The sequence below is a fragment of the Python bivittatus genome, unplaced genomic scaffold, assembly GCF_059951505.1.
Source record: "Python bivittatus isolate LINGU-HERP-01145 unplaced genomic scaffold, Pbiv_v1 ctg000340_np1212, whole genome shotgun sequence".
Taxonomy (NCBI): domain Eukaryota; kingdom Metazoa; phylum Chordata; class Lepidosauria; order Squamata; family Pythonidae; genus Python; species Python bivittatus.
Window position 1 is genome coordinate 24036038 of NW_028277056.1, and position 26443 is coordinate 24062480.

General features: G+C 38.0%; 1 protein-coding gene across 9 annotated transcripts in view; it reads right to left on the reverse strand.

Annotated features, from left to right (window-relative positions):
• STARD13 (StAR related lipid transfer domain containing 13) overlaps positions 1–26443 on the reverse strand; it is a 125272-nt gene that overhangs the window by 56991 nt on the left and 41838 nt on the right. The window contains exon 1 of one of the 9 annotated variants that reach the window (XM_088140724.1): positions 9616–9760. The exons of the other annotated variants lie outside the window; for them this stretch is intronic. The gene's annotated coding sequence lies outside the window, so the exon portion shown is untranslated. Of the gene's footprint in view, positions 1–9615; positions 9761–26443 lie in introns of those variants that run through there. 9 annotated transcript variants of the gene reach the window in all.

Below are 26443 nucleotides of genomic sequence, written 5' to 3' on the forward strand. Positions count from 1 at the left end.
GAGAAACAAAGCAGGTCAGATTAAAAATCAGATGGTAAGAACTGTAGTTGCCTGCATTGGCCAAAGTGAGGATAAAAAATTTGGAGACTTGAAAGGAAAAGTCCTTTGAGGACCCCAAAAGTTGAAACATAATCAAAAAACAACACAACAGATGGTTCTGAGGATCGCGAGTGCCCATCTTGTGGAGAGCCTGTAGAAAAGAAAATCCTTTTAAAGACTAAGACGGTGCCATGATATCACACTTGCTCAATAAAGTCCATAAGGACTTGTGAAGGGATAATTTTTGCATAGCTTTCTTACTAGGGGAACCAGTTGTTGATCTGTTTTCGTCCAAGTAATTTCAAATTATAGTCCTTGAAATGGGCATGATAAACAGCTTGCTAGAACCACAGTCTTGGTAACAGCATATTTGTCTCCCTCTCTGTTGCTGTATGCAATCTTTTTCCTTAATGGTATCCATAAAAGCAAACACCAAATACCAAACATTTCTCACAGGAGGTACATAATTCCACATCTATGGCATACAATGGAATGAATGTGGGTGTTGTTCCTTGACTTCAGTTTTTGCAGTTCAGTAAAATGTTGTTAAAAATACACAACTGTTACATTTAATTCTGGGTGTATGGGCAGACACACACACACAAATGCACATGCACACAATTATACTATTTATAGTACTGTTACTTCCCTCAAATGTTCTCCTTGGGTTGTTATTCCTCTTCATTCCATACCCATTTACTTTTTATACTCAGGAATGCCTTTCCCTTCTTCAGGTAGCTTACAAAATATAAAATATATAAAAATAATAATCCATCCTTCGAAATGCAATTATCAAACTAAAGGCAACATCAGCGACAATACATGTGCAAAAGCAATAAATTAAATTAAGCAGCAACCAACCCAAACAGAGCGACAGTTTTCAACTGTCAGCATAACAAAGATAAAGGAGAAAGCTTTTTTATGTTCTCAGGGTTATCCAAACTCTAGGTTCTCTAGTAGTGATATATAATTATCACTAATCATACATAGATGGCACTCACAAAAGGGATGTAACAGTTGATTTGAAAACAAAGGTGTACAGAGTTAACTCCAAAAATTAAATAAAGAATAACCATGTTATCCATATTTAAGTAATATAATTTGAATGAATTTAATTACAAATTAAACAATAGCTTGTATGTTGGGTCTATCCATTTCTTTGTCCTGGCCACACCCGCATCCGCATTGAGGTCCCTGAGCATCATTCAACAGCTAAAGTGCATCACTCTGCCAGAGAAAGATTGTATATTCATATCTTAAAGGGAAAGCATATGACATAAGAGAGGTTCCCTTAAGAATCACGGTTTCCAGCTTTAAAGGTAATAACCAACTACATGAATCTCACCTAAAAACAAACTGTCAGTACAAAAGATATACTAGAGGTATTGTTTATCTCAATCAAAATTTGGGTAGCAACATACTGCATTAACTAAAGTTTTTAGTTATGTTTTAAGGGCAGTTGCTGCCATACCAACGGAAACTACGCCAAAAAATACAGTTTACAGCCAAAGCACAGAAACAATTCTTATAAAATAGTCAGCAGAAGAATCTGATTTTTTAAAAGAGGTGGCATTCCATCCCAAACTGTCTGATACTCTATCCCTCAATCAGTAGGGATCTTAAACAAAAGTACCTCTACTTTGCCTGGATTTCATCTGTCTGAATGCTATCCAGTGGTATCCAATGGTATCAAAGGCCAGTTGAACAAAGTCCTTATCTCCAATCCTGCCTCCAAGCACATAGGATATGTGGGATGGTTTAGCAGGGGTGGGGGGTGGGGGGGGAGGGAAGACCTATTTTAAATGGAACTTTGCTCAGACATCATTATGTGGTAGCCCTTGTTCACCACAATCCAATTAACACAGATTCCAAACACTGATCAAGACCATCTGTCTTGCCTAAAACACGATGGAAAGAAGATATTGAGCTGGTATCATCTGCATATAGCTTAGAACCTACTGCCAGTCGATGGATGATTTTTCTCAGTGGTTTTGTATAGCTGTTGAAAAGCATATCTTTCAGTTACCTGGCCTGGAACACAACTCAGATAATTAAAAATGGTATCTGTTCCTTCTTCCCTATCTTACAGCCCAGTTCCAGAACAAAAAATGAGACAAAGGAAGAACTGGAAACAGTCATAGTTAGTGTTGAAAACTTGCCTCTCAAGATAAACTGCTGAGAAATATGTAAGTCACTGCAACTATGTAATTTTTAAATATTTTGAAAGCCCTTGGAACATGTGAAATGGATTCCACATATCTCATGCTTGTTGTTGTTTAGTCGTTAAGTCGTGTCCGACTCTTCGTGACCCCATGAACCATATTGCGCCAGGCCTTCCTGTCCTATCTCATGCTTAGTGTTTCTTTTTAAAAGAGAAGTGAGACAGAATTTGTGTATGAGCTTCATATATTAACTGAGGCACTCTGCACATGTTAAAATACCCTGAATGTTAATATGCTTAGCTAAATTATGAAGTCCTTTATGCTGCACAGGACTTGGAGAGTGTAGAAAAGTAGTTTGCTTTGATCTTATGAATAGTGTTTCTCTTTGTAGTGCAAAGCAAATAATGTTGCTACATTAACCAGTTTGGGATCATCTTAACTGCTAACAGTATTGTTCAGGAAACTAGTTGAAGGTGGAACTGAAAAGAACAAAGGCTACTGGACATCAGAATTAAAAGCAAGTTAGAGGAGTATCAGTCCAAAAATCTGGAGTGTTTCTCAGTTAAAGCAAAAATGTTGGCTAATCTACAATCTATTGTGTAGGAAGAATAGACACTAGGGAAGAGAAAGAAAATGGGTATTAGAGCAGAAAAAGGGGAAATTTAGAAATTGTCCAAAATCTCCAGGTGATTCACAATGTTGAATAGTCCACAATTCTTCATTCAGTGCAGCCTTAAATGGAAAGGGGATAGGAAGGATGTTCCTATATTAGAATTCTCAGGTTTTCTTACAGAATGACTTTCATCAGATCACAGCAGGCTGAGAAAAATATAAAAATCAAAACAGCAACAAAATACACTTATGGTAGAATACATGGGTGTCCACTGACCAGAGAAGCAACTTTCTGGGTGTGGCAGAAAGCTCTAGAGGCAGAGGAACAACCATACCCTGTTGCTGGGCCCAGGGCTGGCATAGGTTTTCCTTGCTGGAAGCATAAAGGCTTTGTATCTGTCAAATATTTTGCCCTTACTAGTATCAAATATCAGGCCTCAGAGCTTTTCATAGAAGTGTAGAAGGAGATATTTGTACTTAGGCAATATTCCTAAACATCCTTAGTATAGAATAAACCCACTGAACATAGGAGGACTACATTCAGAATAAACACACACTGAATATTGGTGTGACCACAGAGAATATCAGTGTTGCAATCAAACATTTTATATTTTTTGGCTTCCGAACTATATACTCAAAGTTTCTGACCTTCAATCAATTAACATTTCAATGAATTAACATTTTAATGAAATCACTGCAATGTTTGTGTTTTGTGGATTAATGTATCACAAGCTCTTTAGATAAACAATACAATGGGATAGTTCTATGTTTTATAGTATCAGGCATACAAATTTCATCTTTATGACTCTACACACCCTTCTGTAGGGCAGTGTTAGTAGGAAGCTTGAGGAGCAAAGTGAACATCTGCTGACTGAGAAAACAAAAACGTTTGTGGGTCTGCCGAAGTATTTCTACAGCAAATGGATCTGATCTTTCATAATATTTAAGAAACTGTATTTGTGGATTGATTTTACTAGTTTTTTATCCAATAAGCAACTAGCATGAAGGTTTCAAACAAGTGTATTCTCCAAACCAGATATAAAAAACTGCTTGCTGGAAATATATTTTGGTGGGAAGATAGGAGTCAATCCTCATCTGTTTCTTTGCTTTACTGGATTTATGGGCCCCAGTATCATTATTGGGACTGGTCTGGATTAATTTCTTCCCTCTGGATGTCAGGTTTAGGCCACAGGCATGCATAAGGACATGAGAAGTACCAGGATAAATACTCAAAGCTATTTAATTTTCAGGTCCTCTTCTGAAAATAAGTACAGCTTGAAAACATTTAGTTGGAGTTATTCCACCATGCAACCCATCATGCAACCAGCTAAATGAGAATCAACATGTTAAACAGTTGTAGTTTAGAAATGGTTATATCCAGCTAATAAGCACACCTGGCTCCAAAACCTGATACAGGGATGGTTATTTCACAAGTATATGAATACAAAGTACAGCAGGTGGAGAAGAACTCCCAACCATCGAAAAGGCAGGAAGCAGGAGACAAAACTGGTCAGGGTCAAGTTTGTATGCCTATATTGCAATATGGCAAGAAATTTGATCACACATCATGCTGAGTGAACCAACTAACCATTTGATGGCTCAGCATATGTGTACCAGGGCTTACATCCTAACCCAGTTCTATGAAGCTGAAATGGCCAAGTCATAACTGAGATGATACTAGGTTGGCTGAATTCCAAACCTGCCAATCCAGAAAGAAGTGGGATCTTTGTGTAGTGTGTTTCCATTCAATGTTCTGCAAATTACTTAAGACTGTCCTAAGCCTAGCCTAACTCTGTTGGTATTACGGCCACTGACATAGTCTAGCTAGGGCTTGGTTGTGCTGAACTTGATTTCTCCATTACCAACATTCTTTTCTGGCTTTTCCTCAAGTCTTGTGTTGGAGAACAGATTTTCCTTCTGGCAGCGGAGAATGATTCCAGATGGCAGAAGTGGCATGCTACACAGAAGGGTATAAAGATGCAATTTGTATGCCTGATACTTTAAAACATAGAACTATCCCATTGTACCTTTTATCTAAAGACCTTGTAATACAAAGACAAATATTATTAAGCTTTAGCAGGGGAACACTTATGGGGGTGTTGGGATCTATTTGGGTTCAACTTTTATATTTATAAATAAATCCAAATATTAATAAACCCATCTATAAATTAAAGAAATTAAGGATGAAGTTGCTGTTTGTCCAGAAGCTGCAAGGTTTGGCCATGGCTCCTACCTTGGCTCCAGATGGGATACCCTCTGTCCTGGGGGTTCTCCTGGATTCATGGCTTCTGCTTGGTTGAGGAAGTGAATAGGAAAGTGCTTTCACAGCTTTGGCAGCTATGTCAGGTGCAACCCTTCTAGCAACAGCCACTTATGTGCTCATTACCTGCACACTTGGTTACTTTGATGCATTCTACTTGAGCTGCCTTTGAAGACTACCTAGAAACTTCAGCTCCTACAGAATGTGACAGCCCACATACTGTAAGAGCAGGTGAGAGCCATTTTGGCAGTGCTGCAAGTACGTTTCCAGATATAATTCAAGACCTGGGTTTGGCCTAGAAAGCCTTAAATGGCTTAGGTCCCTTACACCAATGAGGCTGCCTTTTCCAAACTGTCTGCCATGGAATCAGCTTGGGAAGCAATGCTCCAGGTCCCCTTTCCTTGGGATGTCTGGGGGCAGGGGCTTGGAATGAGGCTGTTCGGTGGGAGCTCCATCACTCTGGGATACTCTGTCCCTGTGACCTGGACTTCCCCTGCATTTAGAAAGGTGGTGAAAATGCTCTTATTTTGTAAAGATTTTGTGGGGGGGAGGCTGAGGTGCTGCCATGGGGATTGTTGTTTTTAATGAAGTTGTATTGATAACTATTGTTTTAAATTCATTTTTAAATGATATTTAATATTTTTATGTGAACCACTCAGAGAGTTTGTGGAATCAGTACACAAGTTGTGTAAATAAATAAATAACTTACCCAAGAAATATCCAGTCTAATACTTATAGTTCTACCTGCTTATCCTCTTAGAAGAATAATGTGTGCAGGTTTTGTTGTATCATTTAGAATGTTGGGGATCCACATCCTAAACATGTTCCTCTCACCAAATATAAATATGCCCACACATACAGATAGTACTCACTTAACAATGGTAATTGGGACTGGAATTTCCATCATTAAGTGATATGGTCATAAAATACAACATCATGTGACTGCATCGCATAGCAACAGCAATCCTGGCAGTCATGGTTGCTGTTGTGAAGTGAGGATCACAGGTCATAAAGCGAGGACCTCACGTGACCGTGATTTGCAACTTCCTGCCAGCTTCCAACAAGCAAAGTCAGTGGGGAAGCTGGCAGGAAGTTGCAAGTCCCAGTCAAGACAAGCCTTTCCTTAGGTGGCTTGCAAGCAGGCCAACGGATGGGTGAGTGCTACAGAGTGTGGGTGAGCAGCGGAGTGGGTCCTGTGGCCTGGTGTAAGCATAGTGGGCATGTGCTACAGAGTGTGGGTGTGTGCTGTGGAGTACGAAATCCCCGGGATCTTGTACTCTGTAGTGGAGGTCCTCTGGAGAAAAAGTGGTGGGAGCAGGAGCAACTTACAGGGGCGATTTGTGGCCTTCCCTGCTGGCTTCCCCATTGACTTTGCTTGTGGGAAGCCGGCAGGAAAGATTGCAAATGGTGATCACATGACTGTGGGATGCTGCGACTGTCATAAGTGTCAGCTGGTTGACAAGTGTCCAGATCATCATCATGTGACTGCAGGGTTGCTGTGATGGCAAGAACTTCAAGGACCGGTCATTAAATACCACTCGTTCAGTGCCATCGTAACTTTGGATGGTCACTGAACGAGTGGTCATAATCTGAAGACTATCTGTACCTGCTTTTTCTCTGTCTGCAGTGTTTGGTGTGATTTAGCCTAGAAACATGGGTAGAATTTTTCACTATAGGTGTACTGTGGCTGACAAAGTATACCATAAAATTATCATGTGCTGCAGGTTGAAACAATTAATAACCTCAAATACTAGAAAAAACATAATGCTAGTCCTTCTCCAGATAGCAAATTTGGTATTTAAAAACATTCGTAAGCTAGTTGTAGCTAATTATGGGGTTCTTAGATTTGTGATAATTGTAAATTTGTTTTCACATAGCCCCAAAATATAGCTAGGAGGATTAAAGATTATATATAAAAGTATTTTTTGAAAGAATGAACAGGTTTTGGGGGGAGGGGTTGTTTTCTTATCTTTGGAATTGTTCCATTATTTCACTATCTCCTATAATTCTGCTGTACAAACTTATGCAAGGTGCCTTAGAGCCTCTTTCAAGTTTGCATAGTTGCTATGAAACTGAGTGCTAATTTAAAAATTAAAAATAATAAAAAATACTAATCCTTCTGCCTCTGAGTATACAGGCAGTCCATTTAATCAGCAAGCATACATACATACATCACACAGTGCCTGCTCAAATTGATTCCAGTGACATCAAAGTCAGGCACGGTGGAAATAGTCAGTGCAGAGCAAACATCAGCCTCAGCAGATGACAAATAGTCAAAGAAGGAGGCCACGAGAAGGGAACAAAAGACCTCAAAGCAACCATGATCACAAGAGCAGATGGACAGTACAACAGAGGAAAAGTCATTAAACTGGTTATCCTGCATGAAGTATAACCAGTGTGTCTTAATGACTGCCAAGATCTCGCTATTATATCAATGTGTGGTTTTTGCTAAATGTGCCATACAAATCCTAGCAGCGATAATCCCATGTGATACACCACCTAACCCAAGCCAACAGAGTTATAAGTGTGGCAGTCATATTACGATGCAACCTATCCACCAAATCCTGGCATAGCAAACACAAAATTTTGGGGTAGTTCTAGATGGTGGATTCCCAGCACCACTAATAAAAAGCCAAAAACAATGCAGAACCATTCTATCTTTTCCTCCTTAATAGATTCCCGGGGGGGGGGGGGAGATGATAAAATAAGTAGTGGAAAAACACAAGAGGGTTACAGTTGAAAGAAAATGTTACTAGAGACTTCTTTGCTGCCAGTAACAGTCTTCCTCAGCAGATACTACCTTATACTGTTGCAGTTATAGGGATAAAATGAAGATTCCCATGTAAACTGCCTTGAGCTCCTGCAGGAAATGTAGGATACAAATAAATAAATACTCTGAGAATGAGAGACTCCATTTGCATGGCAAGGACACATGTGACATAAACACTCCATCAATTCAGTCATTCCCTTTTCCCACCATTCTTGGCACCATTCTTCCCTAATTGTACAAAAACCCATTAAGTAAAAATGATGGTAACAAAAATAGAACAACATATCTAGGTCCTTTGAATCATCAGTTCTCACAGCTGAAAAGCAAATGTTTTATAGTTAAGAAGCCACTGGATAGAACTGTAACTGTCAAGAATAATACATACATGTGCCAAAAACTTTAAAAAGGACAGGGCATCAAGAATCCTGGGCAGACTCCAACCCCCTCTGCCTCTGTTATTGATAACTGAATAGTACCAAGAACATGATGTTGTCTCTTTCCTAATTTACATCCTCCCCCATTGGTAAGAACAGACTCCCATCCCCCTAAATTAATGACATCAATCAGCAGGGAGTTTTGTAAAATGCATAAACCAGTCATCTTCCAAACTCTACCAGAAGATAAATGATTCCAGATGTTGGACTGAAGCCATTTTCCCACACATGCTACAATGTTTTGTTATCCATATTGGGTTATAATGTCCTCTGTGTGTGTGTATATGTGTGTGTGTGTGTGTGTGTGTGTGTGTGTGTGAGAGAGAGAGAGAGAGAGAGAGAGAGAGAGAGAGAGAGAGAGAAAGTGTGTAATTTAAAGAGTTAACAGCTAAAGCTTCCACTTCTGGCTAAGAGCAAATAGTCTCTTAAAACTACAATGGCAAAAGTTCAATTGCTGTACAAAGAGTAGTAGAACCGACTGATGCCGAGCAACTCAGTTTCTAGGATCTTGTACAGAGTAACAACAGCAAAAACAGCTCACCTCCTGCTTCCTATTAACATCTCTACTCTAAGCCATTAGAAACTGGATCACTTATATCCTTCCAAAGTTATTGAATAAACTAAAACTCAGTTCATGTAATTTCCATCTCACAACTTCTATTAAAATATAAACATCAGTTAACACAAAACCTTATTAAAGAGCAAGATCCTTCCCTTCCCCCACCCCAAGTCCAAATATAGCAACTCTTCCTAAAGTTGGATGCAGATCACTAACATTATTCTAGGATCAAATTAAAAACAAATTTATCAAATTTATCTTTTCCCGCACATACCAAAGTTATAATTCTCAATTAATATACAGTAAACAAAAAGAACAGTAGAATGTATTTTGGAATCAGTAATTTCTTTCCAGTTATTCTGATATAAATAAGGGAGTTGGGGGAATAATTCCTAATTTTTTCTCACTAGCTAGAATACAATTTTTCTTAGCAACACAGACACAGTTCCTTCCTTTTGTTTACATACATAGCAGATAGCAGTAAACCATTTACATATATAGTGGACTAATCTGTAATGGCAGTTTGACAAATTGTAAAATCCAGTAGAGAAAGTGGCTCTTAAATAAAACAACAAAAACCACTCTAAAATTTGATAAATGATCATTTTGAAAGCTTGTTTGCAAATTTCTGAAATAAGCAACTGCATGATAAGCTTGGTTGCATGTCTCACATTCACTTAAAACCGTTAAAACTGTCTAATCGGAAGAGCAAATGGTGTTAGTTAACATAGCAATAACCATATACGAACTGGAAGAAGCAGACTTACTTCGTTACTTACTTAAGGCTCCACTAGAAACATAATTTCTTCTTTATTTCTTCTACTGCTTATTGAGAAGTGTTCATAATCTGACAGATGGTTTCACTCTGCCACTGAGCATTTTCTCTTGCTTATCTCTGCCAGCTATTATTTCCACAATGCTGTTTGCAGGACTGTGCTCTACATCTTTTCTGGACTAATCAATGTCTTCCCTGACTTTAGGTTGGTTTCTAGTCCCGCCTCCTGTTCTTGTATAAATGAAAACTCACAGCTGGATTCTCTGTAAACCATTTCTCTTACCATGAGCTCCACTGGGTAAATCATGCAATCAGGCCATGAAACAACCTGCTGGAAAGCAATCACTCATCTTAATGAGGTGCATATAAAAGCCAACCAATAGTCAAATCAATAATACTGAGAATGACTAGAGAGCTATGACCTTCAAGCCTGAAGAACCTATCAAGATTATCCAAGCCCTTCCTTATCCTAATACAAGTACCTGGCAAACCAAATAGTGTATTTTTATATCAAGTTGACTTAAAATAAATGTACACATGCAGATAAAACAAAAGCACTCCCTTATTTCCATTCTCTACTCCTGGAGAAGATATGGAAGTCATGAAGCTGTTTCTGGAGTCTGATTCAGTCAAGCTGGAAATTGGATTATATTATGAGCCAGTAATAGGTATACAACCTGTCTTGGGCTATTGAATAAATTAATTCACAGTCTGAGATCAGTAGAGGCAAATATGTGTAGCTCAGGGTTGAACTGTGGAGTCCTTGGAGTTCTCTGAGCTTGGTTCTTTTCTTGCAGACGTTTCATTACCTGGCTAGGTAACATCTTCAGTGCTAAAATGGTTTGGGGTTTGCTCTCTATTTATACACTGTGGCATGCTCTGCCAGTGATGGTGGGGGTGGGGTTTTTGTTTTGTTCCTCTGGTAAATGCTAATATACTGGTATATGCTAATATACATATGCTAATCAAGGAACTACCAGAGGAGCAAAACAAAACCCCCATCCCCACCAGCACTGGCAAAGCATGCCACAGTGTATAAATAGAGAGCTAACCCCATCCCATTTTAGCACTGAAGATGTTACCTAGCCAGGTAATGAAACGTCTGCAAGAAAAGAACCAAGCTCAGAGAACTCCAAGGACTCCACAGTCTGAGATCTGAATGTTCAAATGGCAGTGGTTGATAGAAGTGGTTTTTAATCAAAACTTCACCTCATATATGTTAATGGATCTCTGGGGAAAAATCGGACATCGTGTCAGTCATCCATGGATTTAGTCATGACTAATTTAGTGTGCTCTATGTATGGCTGACCCTGGCTTTGAAAAATTAAATTAGCTGAAATACATCTGTCAACATTCTGATTGGACCCATCTGCAGAGATATCAGTATTCTAATCTTGTATCAGCTTTTTTGGTTGCCAATTTGTTTTTGGATTCAATTCAAGGTATTGACTTTAACCATGAAAGTTTTATAACTATCAAGGACCAGAATATCTCAAGAGACACTTCTTCCACATTAATTAGCTCAACAGCTACATTTGCTTCTGACACTCTGCTTTGATTTTCCCACTATCAGAAATATAGAGAATAGGTACTTGAGACAGGTCATAATGAAAAGACTGGAAATTGCTCTTAAGTATGCTTACTCACCTCCACTGCTCTTTTTTAAGATGGACATCAAAGATAGTTTATTCTGGTGAGCTTTTATGGAAGAGATTGGAACTTATGGTTTTTCTGAACTACAATTCCCAGCATTCCTCACCATGGGCAGTCCTGACTGGAGATGCTAGTTGCTCAGGTTCAGCCAGAGGTACACGCAAAACATTTGAAAGGCAGGCACATTAGCATGGATGAAGCATTTCTCCAGAAAGCATAAAGTAGAGACATTTGCACAGCTGCTTCCAAGGCCATCTCGCATTGTCTGAGCCTGGATGTGCATATACAGACCCATTTCCACCAGGACTGCCAGTGAAGCAAAGCACCTGTGTTTTCCACATATATATTCAGAGCGCCTTCAGAGCAGGTGTGCGAGCCTTCCAGAGGATGCAGTGCTTTTACAGTTCCAGGAAAGATACTTCACTCAGTGCCAAAATGCTTTGTGAAATACCCCTTTCAAATGCTTTGAACACACTATTTCCTACCTTTATTTTATAGCATACCAATTTAAAACTTCTGATGCTGTAAAACGATTAATATTTTTAGGTTGCTCGGTGGCATTTTTGTTCTTTTTATTCTGATTGTTTTTGAAATGGATTGTAAACCATTGTGAGCATTTGTTAGGAAATGCCTATCTAAACAGAAATATATGCTTTTTATCTTGTAATTCAGTTCTAAATTCTATCCCTGGAATGTTTAGGTATAGGATCTCAGTAATATGGCTGAGAAAACAAAGGGGGACTGCATACAAAAAGAATGTGCTTAAACCAGTTTTTTTATGCCAGACTATGATGAAGAAAATGGCTCTTTCTATTTCTTCCACTTCCTAATAATTTCAGTCTTATTCCTGCTTCTTTTTTTGATGAATTTGGGATTCTGTATTAAGACAGCATGAAAATTTACAAATGTATGTATCACTCTAAATATAATTTCCCTTAATATGTGTAATTTGTATTGTCTTACCAGAGAACTGCATATCAAACGATTACTGCATTTTAATTTGTGTGCAAATTAGGTCATCTAAAAATGCAAACCAAATGAGTTTCTCCCCATACTCTATTAGGGGTGAGTTTGACTATTCTCTCTGTGCAACTGCATCATGCCTTTAACCATGTTCTGGACGCCTTATGCGCCTTTTAAGAATATGTATATAGAATTGCGTATGGAAATGTAACATGGAAAATAGCCCAAAGCATAGCTGGAGCAAACAGACAGCAGCTATTTGGAAACAATCTTGAACCTATGAAGCAATAAAGCAAGGAATAAAAGAAGTCCCAAAGAGACTAGGGTCTATCTGTATGGACAGATAAAACTGTTTTTTTTTTTAGAGCTATATGCATGTATGATAAAAGAGTTGAATCAAACTTCAGTCAGTCAAGACTGAAGTGAAAAAATCAAAGCTTCCAGAGAAGCTTAGATATTTTGTTAAGTGTCCACAGATTACTGACTTCTCAGTTGCTTTTAGCATATAAAATATATTGCCTTCCCAAAACTGCCCATATTTCTTATCGAAAAACGGGTTTGTAACCCATGTAAGCAATTAGAATAAGGCAAATGAGAGCTACACCACAGAGCTTGTTATGAAATTTTAAATACATTTGTGTATGTTTTAATTGTATGTTTTATTTCATTTCTGTTAGTTGCTTTGTTCATGATATGTGTTAAACAAATAAATAATAAGATTTCCCTTCCAATCACATATTCTTTTTCTTGTATTTGTTTTCAAAGAGTACAAGTCATTTTCAATGAGTTTTTTCTGCAACAACTAGGTTTGTCATCTAGTTTTGCTAGAGAAGAAAAAATGATGTTAAACAATGAGATGGCCTGTGGATCTGAAGAGATAATTCTTCTACACAGTTTGTTATGAATCTGTGCAGCTATTTTTCAGTGAATTTCACCTAACCAGAGATAGCCAATTTTTAATCTTATTTGTTTTCCCAATATTCTGATCTTATAAACTTTATATTACATGCTTGTGATATTATGGCTATTCTTGATGATTACACAATCATTACCAAGCTTATTTAAGTTATATAGTCACTCTGCATTTTAAACTGTTTAAATCATGACTGTAGGAAAAGTGGAATTTGCTTCTGATGCTAAATACACTTGGGGAAAACACTCCCCAAGAAACAACTTCTTGTAGAAAAGGAAAATATCATTTCAATTAAAAAAAAAGCAAACTAAGCATTTGTAACTGTACGTGTCCAATTTATATAAAGAAAAGTGCTGCAGTGAGCAACATCAGTGTCCCTTTCATGCCCAAGGTGACCTAGGTGATGATGATGGATATGTTAATCACTGTCACCATCCCCTCATGCTCTTTTGTATTTAGGGCTCCCCATTCTGGAAAGCCCCAGTCTTCTGCCCTGATGATGCTGATGCTGATTAGATTTTTATCCTGCTTACACACACACACACACACACACACACACACCCCAAACCAGTCGTAGTTGCACCATTAGGAACAACTTGATGCTGTTTGATCCAACTATTAGAAAATGAGAACATAATTTCAAATGTTCCAGACATAGACCTAAGAACATCTTTTCCAGAGAATGGCAGAACTGATGCCATCATTCCTTTTGTACAATTGAAAATGTATTAAAAAATTGGCCTCAATGAGATTATCATCAGCTCTTTTCCTCTACAGAGCAGGAAAAAAGGGTAAAGACTAAAATTCAGAATACATGATCTTCTTTAATCAGCAGAAATGAAAAACAATCTAAGAGATTTAAGAAAAATAGATTAGCTAAAGTCAACACTAAGTATATGCAACCATGTCTGAATGTGGGCAGTCTGAAAAATGACAGCAGGTCAAAGATCTGTGCAGTTCTATGTGTTGCCCACTAGAGGCCCTCTAGAGTTCAACCATGATTTTCAGAAGTGTTGCATAACAATAGGTTTCAAAATTAAAGCATTAATTTATTATTTCATAGTAATTTTTAGTTCCTAATTACATACGAAGAAATTGCCTCTGCTTTAATGTGCTACTTAACAACTAAATTCTTGGTAAAGAAAAAAGTATTATTAAAAAAAACCCCACTGATAATTTCTGTAGAACTCATTCATACATAGTCATATTGATAAATAAATTACAAAATTATGTGACTCCATAAGCTGCCAAGTTGCTAACTGGCATGTGTTGATACAATCATGTAACATCAATGATTTGTCAGCTATACTGGATCCAAAACCATTTTTGGCAACAACTGGACCTGTGGGTATTCACCTTTACATCCCTAAACAGTTTGGGTCCAGTTTGAGTCCATCTCCTACCCAGAAGCTCTTTTTCTGGACTCTTTGCTGAATGAAATTAGCCCAGTGGCCACAAGATAAAAAGCATTCTCAGTTGTGTTGCTTTTGGAATGACTCCTCAATGAGGCTTCCCTGGCATTCATACTGTTATTTTTTGGTGCCAGGTGGGGGCACTCCTCCATTTCAAGGCATTTTAGATCTCAAATTGTAAAGACAATGGAATGATTGTGTTTTATTTATTTTTAAAAGTCTATTTCCTGTGCTGATTGTGGTTTAATTTATTTTCTTTCCTTCCTATGTCATCTGATCATGAGAACATTTCTTGTTAGGCAGGTGAAAATAGCATGATTGAATCTTTTTATAAATTGAGAATTAAAAAAAAACAAAGCTTGAGATGTATCAAACAGAATTTTCTATTCCACTGGTCAGGTATAACATACATGCTCAGTATTTTTACTGAGAATGGGCAATCTATCTGCTTTGCACTGCCTGCCAAATGCAGTAACAAACACCCTTATTTTCAGATACTTATTTTCTGATGATTTTGGGTGGCCTTCTCACTAGTCTCAAGAATTAACCACAAACTTCCTGATTTAGCCCTTGAATCCATAACATACAGGTAAAGCATTGCTTTTATAAAAGGATGAACTGTATTTTACTGAATGGAAGTCTCATAGGCTATAGAAAGGAAATGTTTGTCTATTGATGAAGAAGAAATGTGGAGTGCAAGAACTCTGAAAAAGATTCTCTGCTTCCTTTATTGTTAGGTTCATTAAGAAAGCCTTTAGTGAAACCAAATGAAACAAGTCCTAAACCAACTGAGTTCTTCTGATTGGAAGAATACAACCATTAACATTAACCATGAACCCCTGCTATAAACCACTTTAGCCCATCAAATACAGTAGGATATAAATAAAAACAAATATGTATATACAGTGGTACCTCTAGTTACGAACGCCCCTACTTACGAATTTTTCGAGATTCGACCAGCTCCGGCCCCAAAAATTTACCTCGACTTGCGAACTCGCCTTGACTTACGAACTGGATCCGTGGCCATTTTCCGCCCGTTCAACGTGGTCCGCGGCCATTTTTCCGCCCCTGACACGTGGTCCGCGGCCATTTTCCGCCCATTCCACGTGGTCCGCGGCCATTTTCCGCCCGACACGTGGTCCGCGGCCATTTTTCCGCCCCTGACACGTGGTCCGCGGCCATTTTTCCGCCCTGCCGCATGGTCTGCGGACGCCGGAATGGATTAACGGTAATTACATTGAACCTTATGGGAAAATTTGCCTCGTGTTGCGACCAATTCGAGTTGCAACCAGAGTCACGGAATGGATTAAATTCGTAACTCGAGGTTCCACTGTATTATTATTTATTTTTACATATGGATTTCTGTTTGGATTTGAAATCTTGGCAAATAAATTACTTACACAAGATGAAATGCATTAACATGACGAGAACACCAATTAGCATTTGGGCTAGTTCTTTGACAGATACTGATATAGTTATCCACAGGTGTTTTATTTAGCATACTAAAACCTTATTCCATATTAAATATGCTTACACTGCCAACAAGTGCCCATAATAAATAAGTAGTGAGAACAGAAAGCATCTGAAAGTTAGGCACAAGCTGGATAGGTGTTGTCAGAGTGGGGCTGAGTGCTGGTTCTGGTTTTTTTTCTTGCTGAAGTTCTCTGGTGCCCTGCTTTCATGAAGAAAACAAGCAGGGAGGAGGAGAAGGAGAAGGAGAAGGAGAAGGACAAACAGCATTTCCTCAACCGTGTACCTTGTCCTCTCAAACTGAGCGCCTGTATTGTGGGTGGGGGATGGGGAGGCAGGCCGGGGGGCAAAGGGAGAAGGCAAATAGCAAGAGCAGATAAATAAGGTGAGCCCACTCATTCCACAAGCATTTTGGGAGAACATTTTCCCCAAGCTCCCTCCTCAAAACCTGGAGCTGGCACTCCTCAAGTTCAGTTGTGATCTTTACCAATTTAGTGCCCTCCAGCTGTATTTAGACTACAATTTAAGAAATTTGGAGAACTGTAATCCCAACACATTTAGGATTTACTTCTAATCTGTGCCAGTTTTGCATGTGTTAATTCAGAAAACTATCCTATCTCTATCTCCAGCCTATTACAAAAACAAAAAACCAAAAAACCCACACATTTAAATTCTTAAAAGAAAAACTTATTTTCTCAGTAAGCATTCCAGAATGTTTTTTTTCAGATATTCATCTTAGAAGCAAGGGTGGAATATAAATGTGCAAACATTTAAAATAAACATTTTCATGATTGCAGAAGAAATGTCATAAACAAAACATATCTGAAATTAGATATTTATACTTAAGCTAAAAATTGCCATATTTCTAATTTTCTACATGTGTCTCATGTTGCTGAAAAATAACACTATCAATCTCAATGTATGAGATTATCAATTCTGGAGATTTTTGATCATGCCAGATGGAGTACGTCAATGGTGTGAAGACAGTTATCTCACTTCTATTGTGCCAAGAAAATAAAATAACACAAGGCAAAGATTTAATTCTTGGAACGCATCAAGAAGGTGAGCAACATACTTGTCAGTAATGCTATGTAAGACAAGAGACCTACTCAAGAAAGCATTAAAAAAGCATTCGGAGCTCTTGAAAAATGCCCTATGTTTGAAAGAATGCAATGAATATTTATCCTTGAAATATAATAAGTAGTAAAGACCAAATTTACATTTACTGGAAACATTCTAAAAATTCCCAATTAAAAATAATGAATATATTATTATATACAAAGTTGCATTTTAAATCCTGGAATTCTTTCTCAGGTGACCGTGTTCCAAAACTGTAATCCTCACATGGGAGTCCATGTGAATGAATGCAACAGGGCTTGCTTCTGGATTATCGTGGGTGGGTTGGCTACGAAGAATGTCACCTCATTGTTCAAGATTCCCCCTCTGATTTTGCAACATGTATTAACTGCATTGAGTTTGGAGATCTGAGGATGAGCACAGGTGTTCAGAAACTATGCAATCCAATTAAAAATCTTAAAAACAGAGCTTATTTTTGAGTCACCAAAGAAGTTACACTTAACAGGCTTATAGTCATTCGCTGCCAGAAATCCAATAAGAGGCAAGCAGTGCTATCCTTGTTATCATGCAGCTGTTGTGACTTTTCCATTTGAGAGGAAAAAGTTGCCTCCGGTGTTTTGGAGGCACGGAAGTATACAAAAGTGTTCCTTAGTGTTGGATATAAGTTTTGGGTTATTAAAAACAGATGGTTAATTTTCGCATGCTGTATGAGTCTTAAATTAAAATCATTGAAGACCATGGAAAATATAAAATGAAGAAAGGCCCATTAACGCTCTATAGGCATGATCATAATCTATATACGTTCAGCCTTGATTAGATAGCCAGAATCCTACCAATTAGCTGATAGGGAAGAAGAGAGAGAGGGCCTAATTCATCTTCCGGGTCCTGACTTTAATAGATCATTACAGGCTTTGAGAATATCATACTGGGCTATAAATGTGCAGTACCAGCTGCTGAAACAAAAAAAGAAGCTTGGAGGGCAGCAGACTCTGGGCTCTGTGATTTCTTCATCCAGGTCAAGTGTAGAGGCATCAGCAGGATCTACTGCTTTTACCAAAATAACAAAAGCAGTGTCATGCCATAAGCTCCATCCCTTTCACACACACATGTGTTGTTACAACATACACGCAAAATGGGTGGAGCTTTAATTGCAACCCTGCTTTTGTCATTAGTCCCCCATTTGACCCCTTACAGATGCCTCGGCTCAGGCACAATTGTCCACTTATATACCATAAGGTCATCATGTTTAAGTCATGAATTTGTATTCACTGAACTGTAGGAAAAACTACAAAAAGAGGCTGCAATTTCTTTCCAATTATATTTATCTTGATATTTCTACACAGTTCCATTATTCTACATGGATAACAGTTGGCACACATTTGGAGGGTTAGGAGGAACATTACAGCAATCAGAAAATACAATAGGATAGGAGTGAATGGGAGACATGGAACAAACAGTGGCAAAGCCAGATGGACTTGAACATTGGTAATTAGGTTCTTCTCAGTATGGTTAGCACCAGGTATCAAAGAGTCATTTCCGTGATGTCTACAATAAGTATGGTAAACTAGTAATAACTGCTTAATCTTACTATGCAAGATATTTGAAATATGAAATCCATCAAGAGACAGTTCTTTTAGTCCTGTTGTCCAACATATCTTTACATGCAAGCTGGACTGTGGAGTTTAACACTGTAGAGGTATGCTAGGAAGATATATTTTTCCCCAAACAAATTTATTTCTCTAAAATTAGGCAACCTGCATAACATAACTCCCCTTTTTGAGACTTACAATGCCCTCTCTAATTGCAGTTGTCAAAAATCAGTGCTAGGGTTTTCCCCTAATAACAGTAAAAGGAAATTAAAATGCAAAGGTTATTTGAGGCCACAATCTTCAAAGCATTTATTCTACCACGTAAGTGTTTTCACCATTGTAGCTCAAGTCAAAACACTATTTAGCAATATCAATTTACAGCAGCTCGGCTAGTAATAATGGCAACATATGTTGAACAGACTAGAGAATACTAGCAATAGGAAAAAGAGTTTTTATGTTTTAAAAAAACCTCATGTCATTGTCCAAGCAATTTTTAAAGTTCATGTAAATTTACAATATTTTTTCTAATTCTTCTCTTTTAACATATAGAACGATAAATACCATAATATTTCCCAAGTTGTGAAATACCATCCTCAGTATTATGAATGAAAGCACATTCTGATTAAACAGTTTAGAACTTGCTTCCCCAGAGGTTTTAAGCAACACTAGGGAGGCTTTACTAGATGGTCCAAGTTTCTTTACAGTACAGATAGTCTTCATTTAACAACCATTCATTTAGTAACTGTTTGAAGTTACAACAATGCTGAAAAAAGCTACTTACGACCAGTCCTTGCACTTGCAGTGCCCCCATAGTCACATGATTGTGATCTGGGTGCTCGGCAACCAGCTTGCACTTACAATAGTTGCAGCATCCTGAGGTCACATAATCACCATTTGTGACCTTCCCAGCCATCTTCCAGCAAGCAAAATCAATGGGGAACCACATGATTTGCTAACAAATGTGTGATTCGCTTAACAACCACCACAAAAAATGGTGTAAAATTGGTGCAGTCACATGATGCCTTGCTTAATGACTGCCCTGCTTAATAATGAATTTTCCGGTTGTTAAGCAAGGACTACCTGTAGTGTGATTTTTATGCATGCATCCAGTCAACATGTACAGTTAAAACTGCTAACACTTCATGCTATACTGAAGCAGCTTTATCCTTTTTTGGAACTGAATTTCATTAGAATTTCTTTGTAGAAGGAAAGCCATGTTAGTCAATGATAGCTCCAAACCAGGACAAGTTCATTTAGTCTGAAAAAGTGCTACTAACTCCTCCTGATTATTGGAATTCTTGTGATCATCCAACAGTTTTATTACTGTATGTTCGTGTAACAGAAGGCTACTTGGGAACCATTTAAGGCAAGCAGACTGTTTCTGAGGAGCTTATCCAGTAACAAGCCATCGTTTAAGTTTACAAGCTATTTTTTTGCATTTTAATTCATCTAAATATTCATAGTGTTATAACTTATTTAAATTGTCTTATGTTTTGTGATCGAAACAGTGAGATAGAAAGTTGAGATTTGCATGTATGATAACTTATGATACTGAGTTGGGTTTGGTATTTTAAAAACCTGCTGTTCAATTTGTAGTAGTAGTAGTAGTCAAATGTATTATGGTCAATGGACCCAACAAACTGCTTTATTTGTCAATATTCCACAGACTTCCTTTAGCAGTTCTTCAATCCTTCAAAGGCATTCAGGTGTAGAGAATTAATTAATCGGATTAATCTATTTCTGATCTGTATCCACCGATAAATACGTTCCATCCTTATTTTATGTAAATCTACAATTTTAAAAATACTCATATCTACTTTATTTTTGGGCCTAGTTTTTCATGTACCCTGCCCACATTTTAATGATAATCACCTAATTATCCTCCTGCTTGCAATGCATTTTTCCATATAGGTAGTCCTTATTGAGCAACCACTTGTTCAGCCACCATTTGAAGTTATGATGGCGCTGAATGAGGGGGACTTATGACAGGTCCTCATAGTTGCAGCTGTCGCAGCATCCCCGTGGTCACATGATTGCCATTTGTGACCATCACTGCAGGCTTCTGACAAGCAAAGTCAATGGGAAGCTGGCAGGAGGTCGCAAGTGGCGATCATGTGACTGTGGGACACTGCGACCATGCAGGATTCACCTAACAATGGCAACTGGGACTGCACAACTCCCACTGTAAGTTGGTGTGGCCATGTGATGTAGCGCCTTATGACTGTGTCACTTAGCGGCAGAGTTGCCGGTCCTAATAACCATTGATAAGCGAGGACTAACTGTACATCCCACATTTTAATGTACATTCTACATACCAATATATATATATTGAACTATAAAATGCTAATTTATGTCAGTTTAAGAGAACATTATGTTCATTTTTTTCTGCCATAGTTTAATTTTTTATTACTATATTTACTGTATTTTTTAAAAAGTCTCAAATACTTTATCTTTAAAACAGGATTTAGAATAGTTAGCTCAGAAGGCTAACTGGAGTCAGGTGAATTTTTTTCTGTCTAATCTCCCTTGGAGGGAGGGAATGCCATCTTAAACTCAGGTTCATCTTCCCTTCTGAATCAGGTGAATCAGGTGATTTTGCGGCCTCTGAGGTCCACAGGGAAGTGGCCAGTGAAGCAGATGATGTAGAGGACACAGGGAATGGCCATGAAGAACAGGAGGAAGAGCCACTACCAAGGCAACAATCAGACAAGCTTTATTGGGTCCTTTCCAAGAAACTAATTTGAGAAAATGTCTCACACAGGCCCCTCCCTAGTTCACACAAAGAAAAAGTGACGGAAGAAGGAAGCACATTCAGACATGCAAGATTTTGTTACTATAGCTGTTCCAATATAGTTTTAGATCAATTTGGCATTGGTTTCTTGGTCTGTTCTACCTTATAGGGCTGACAAGCACATCAGTGCAGAAGGGATGATTTTTTTTTTTCTGGCCTTTTTTGTTTTCTTGTAGGAGTTAGTGGCTTTTGAGATACAAATTAGCCTCTAAATGGTATTCTTTAAGCTTGGGAATGAAAGGAAATTTTTAAAAACACAGCACGTTCAGAACATCTGGAAATTCCTCCATTACCTGGTAATCAGTTAACTACATCAGATCAATTTTATGATGGCCTTTAGCCAGCAAATAAAATAGAGATAAAAAGAAAAAAAGACAAACAAAATAGATAAACACAAAGATGCATATACAACAATCTATCTTAAATCCTGCCAGAGGCTTCGTGCTAATTATCTACACCTTTGATTTATTTGTTTGTTTGTTTGTTTATTTATTTGGTCAAATTTATATGGCTGCCCATCTCACATGAAGTGACTCTAGGCAGAGTACAATAAAACCAGGAATTAAAACATTTTACAAACCCATTAAAACAATAAGAATAGATAAAGCAAGACCATGAGAGGGAAGATTTTACATATAATAAAACTGGTGTGCAATTACCTACTACCAGGGCATTTCCAGGCTTGCTGAAAAAAACACATTTCGAGGGCTTTCCGCAAGGCCATAAGGATGGGGGATGATGTTCCAGAGGACGGGTGCCATGGCAGAAAAGGTTCGTCTCCTAGGTCCCATCAGATGGAATTCCAGTTGGACCAGCTAGACCATTTCTGTAATTAGCTTTACACTACTTTTGCCCCCAAGCATTGTGATCTTAGGTGTGAAATTATCCTTCCACATATAATAGAGTATGTTGGAGCCATCTCTTTGCCAATAAAAGCAGCTGACAAAAGATGGTGCTATTGCAGTACTAAAAACTACCAACAATGCCTTTTGAAGACTGGTGACGAAACAAACAAAGCCACTGACAAAGGCAGCATGGAGGAACTCATGAGTTAGGCTTCAAAGCAAAAATAGAAACACTGGCATGATTGAAGCCCTACCCCTTTGTATGTGTGTTGCACGTGTGACACACATAAAAAAGAATTGGGGCTTCAATCATTCAGTTGTGGCTGCCATCTTGACATCCACCCCCCCACTCCCCCCCAGATAAACCTGAAATTATGTTTCAGAAGCTCACATATACCAGTTCCTTTTCCTGTTTTTGTTGTTTGAATGGTAGATTTTGAGCTTTTTACTGTTGTATTTGAATACGCTGTTAGCCTCTATAAAAAAAATTGGGTGAAACAGTTTTAGGATACAGACATTGGAAAGAGGGGCTACTAGGAACAGAGACAATAGGCAGAATGGTTCAGCAATAGAACTGAATTTTTATTTTTAAACCTTTATGAGAAAAATGATGTGTGAAAAGAAAACCACTGGGAACGATTAAACTGCTTGCTAATGTTTTCAGCCCTGTGTTCTGGGAAGGGAGTGACATTCTACCATAATTGAATCATGCAGCACATACCCTTAGGTGATTATGTTCAAAACAGAAGCTCTCCAAATGTCATTTAGTAAATGAAAATAGAGCTGGATACCAGTAATAAACCAATACCCTCAAGCTACAGATTTTTTTTAAAGCTAATTTAATTAGAAATATACAGTTTGTGCTTTCTGCTTATGAGAGAGGGCAGCATTGAGGCACAAATGATTGATTCAAAAGTCAAGCCAAGAAAGCAGAATTTAGCTTTTACCAGAAAATTATGCAATGATCCAGATTTCTTACTACATCCAGGTTGAATTGCTACCTTATTTCATCTAGAATTTATTCACTAAACCAACAAATTCCATGATGGGTTATGTCAATATGCACTAATTACATATATTGGCGTACATGCCTAGAGCACTTTATCTCAACTTGGTGCCCCTCAGAACTCTCAGAAATTATGGCTTATGGCTCATAAGCAGAACATGATTATAACAGGACTCTGTGTTTTCACTAAATACAGCTACTGAAAAACAAACTGCTGCCCAGTCCTATCATTACTAGTAGCCATTGATAGCTTTATTTTAATGTAGCCCAAATTGGCAGCCATTACATAATTGTGGAAGCAAACACCGTAGTTTAACAACATGTGAACAAATATTTCCTTTCACTTGTCCTAATATACAACCAGGCAGTTTTATTGGGTGTCCCTAGTATTAAGAGAGGGCTGAAAAGGGTAGATAAGCCACAGCAGCTTCTGGATATTTATTCATTTATTATGTTGGCTTTATTTATATATGTTGCCTTACTTCTGATGACTCTGAGTAGATTACAAGTAATAACACAGAAAATTAAACATAACAAAAACTCAGTAACATCGGTGCCACCATTAGGGGGGTAGTGTGATTTTCATAGGTCCCCAAATATCTTTCTGAAGAGTTATGCTTTCATGGCCCTTTGAAAATGTAATAAGGAGGGTATCTTGGGGTAGCCTTCCATCTCTCATTCGCTCTCAGGAATCCTTCTCACAGGACAGTCAATGCAACAAACCACAATGCTACATCAAAATTTATGTCACACGCTAAAATCAAGCAAAACATATAATGGCTAAGTATCATGTGTGAACCCATCAAGAAGTATGGTATTCAGACATCCAGATGGGGGTGTGCATGGGCATGTATATGGCATCTTAAGCAACTTCTTCTTCATGAGGTGACATGAGTGTCCTCTACAGTTGGGGCATGATCTTGGGAATGATGTATTTGGTTTAATGTGCTCCTGACAGATGCTACATACACACCTACCCATGCTCCAAATTACATTTGGCCTTCCAACTTGGAAGGCAAATTGGCAGCCATTACATAATTGTGGAAGCAAACACCGTAGTTTAACAACATGTGAACAAATATGCACTGCAGGAGAAGTTTAACTCTTCCCCTCACTCCACTAAAATTCTTAGCTCGATCTGCCTGGAAGCTTTGATGGACGATTTCTGGTGGACCATGGCAAACCAAAATGGTTAAACTCCCTGTCTCATGCATCGCAGACTTTCTCTGGATTAGGATGTTCCTGGATGCTTTATTCAGAAGAAAGAGAGGCATAAGTTCCAGTCTATATACATAGACTTAACATAATATGTAGCTTAGTCCAATAAACTCACAATCTCTTAAGGCTGCTTTTAACTTTTAAAGAAATTTCAGGGAAATTAAAATTGTATGCTACTACATTTAATGCCTGTTTTGGTACTGATTTGATATAGAGAATTTAGAAATGGGCTTTGTATATGATAATATTCATGGATAAAATCTATCTGTGTGGTCGCTAAAAGTCAACACCAACTTGACAGCACATAATCAATCAATTTTATGCCATTGGTTTACAAGTTTGCTCTCTTCTGAAGGAAAGTATGAAATAGTTCCAAGGAAAGAACAATATTCTTGGAAAAAACAACTACAGTTTCAACTATAGTAACATGTCAGTAGTGAAAAGTGATGCAGATTAAGCATAAAGAAATGTTCACTGCGCACTCTATTAGAACCCTACTGATCTGCTTGAAAAGTACCGAGCCCTATTATTTTTTTGATTGCTTGGAATTTGCCCTTTCTGCTGTACTTACTAGATACATGCTGTGACCACAGTGTTCTTGCAACAGATTTTAATGAGTTCTACTTCAGCCTCAAGCTATGGTTCAAATTAAATTAGGTAAGGCACTAATATGCGAAAGTGTTCTTCCCAGGTATTATTCTTTCATAAACATCTGGTTTGGATGCAAAGTTACCCTAAGCTCTCCAGCTGCTTAGAAAATCGGAAAGAAAAGCAGGGTTCTTAGCAATACTGAAGAATATAGTGAAGTTCCTGATAGATATGATTTGCATTTCATTTGGCTTTTAACACGAAGAATGATCTGTTCTGTATCTGATGGCCTCCTATCTGTCTGTGGGAGTGTAATAAGCTAGCCTCCACTGTTTTGTTCAGGATAGAGGCACTAGGAAATACCAAGCTCACAAGCAGCAACATCAGTTAGGCTGTGGGTTCATGTACAAAGGGCTCTAATTGGTCAGAATTGGTTGATTGATTAGATCATTTGATAAATGAATTAATGAATCTATCTCTTTTGAAACTAGGTTAGAACCTGTGACTTCTACAAGATAGCTCATCAGAGCTAGGTTTACCATCCATAACCAAATCTCTGACCCTGTTCAGTGCTCTAGCTTCCTATTTTTTGTATTGTTCATTTTTTGTATTTGTTAAAACCTAGATGATGAAGGAATGGGAGCACAGGAAATACAGGGACACTAATTATTGTGAGACAAATCATATTAAACCAGCAAACATTATGCTTTAATAAAGTTAGCCTTTAATTAATATGAATCATAACATAAACTTAGTAGGCAAGTTTTGGATGAGGCTGGTTTGTTTTATGTTGGTAAGCAACACCCGTGGCAGTAATCTAGTACATGATTTGAAATGACATGTGCCATAATAGTCTATTATTTTATCTTCATTATAAAAGGCTTTGCTTGATCTCTCCTTGATCAAGGATGACACTACAGATTGTGTTGGAGTCTTTCATAGCAGACACTGCAGATATGGATTGTACAAGAATGGATTCCCTCAGAATTGTGCCAAACATTGGAGTAATTAAGAACACAAGAATACTTTATTGGATCAGGTCAAGGCTCATCTTAATCCAGCGTGTTGTTTCTCAGATTGGTCAACAAAGATGCTCATAAGCAGGAGATGGAGACATATCTCTTGTTTCCTGCAACTAGTTCTGGGAGGCATGCTGTTCCCAGCTGGGAAATAACACTGAGATGTCAAAGACAATTGACCCTGATAGACCTCCATTCATTTATCAAATCTACTTTGAACACCTTTGAAGTTAGTGGCCATCATCGTGACTAGAAAAGTTGCCAAGTTTGCCTCCACAGTAACTATTG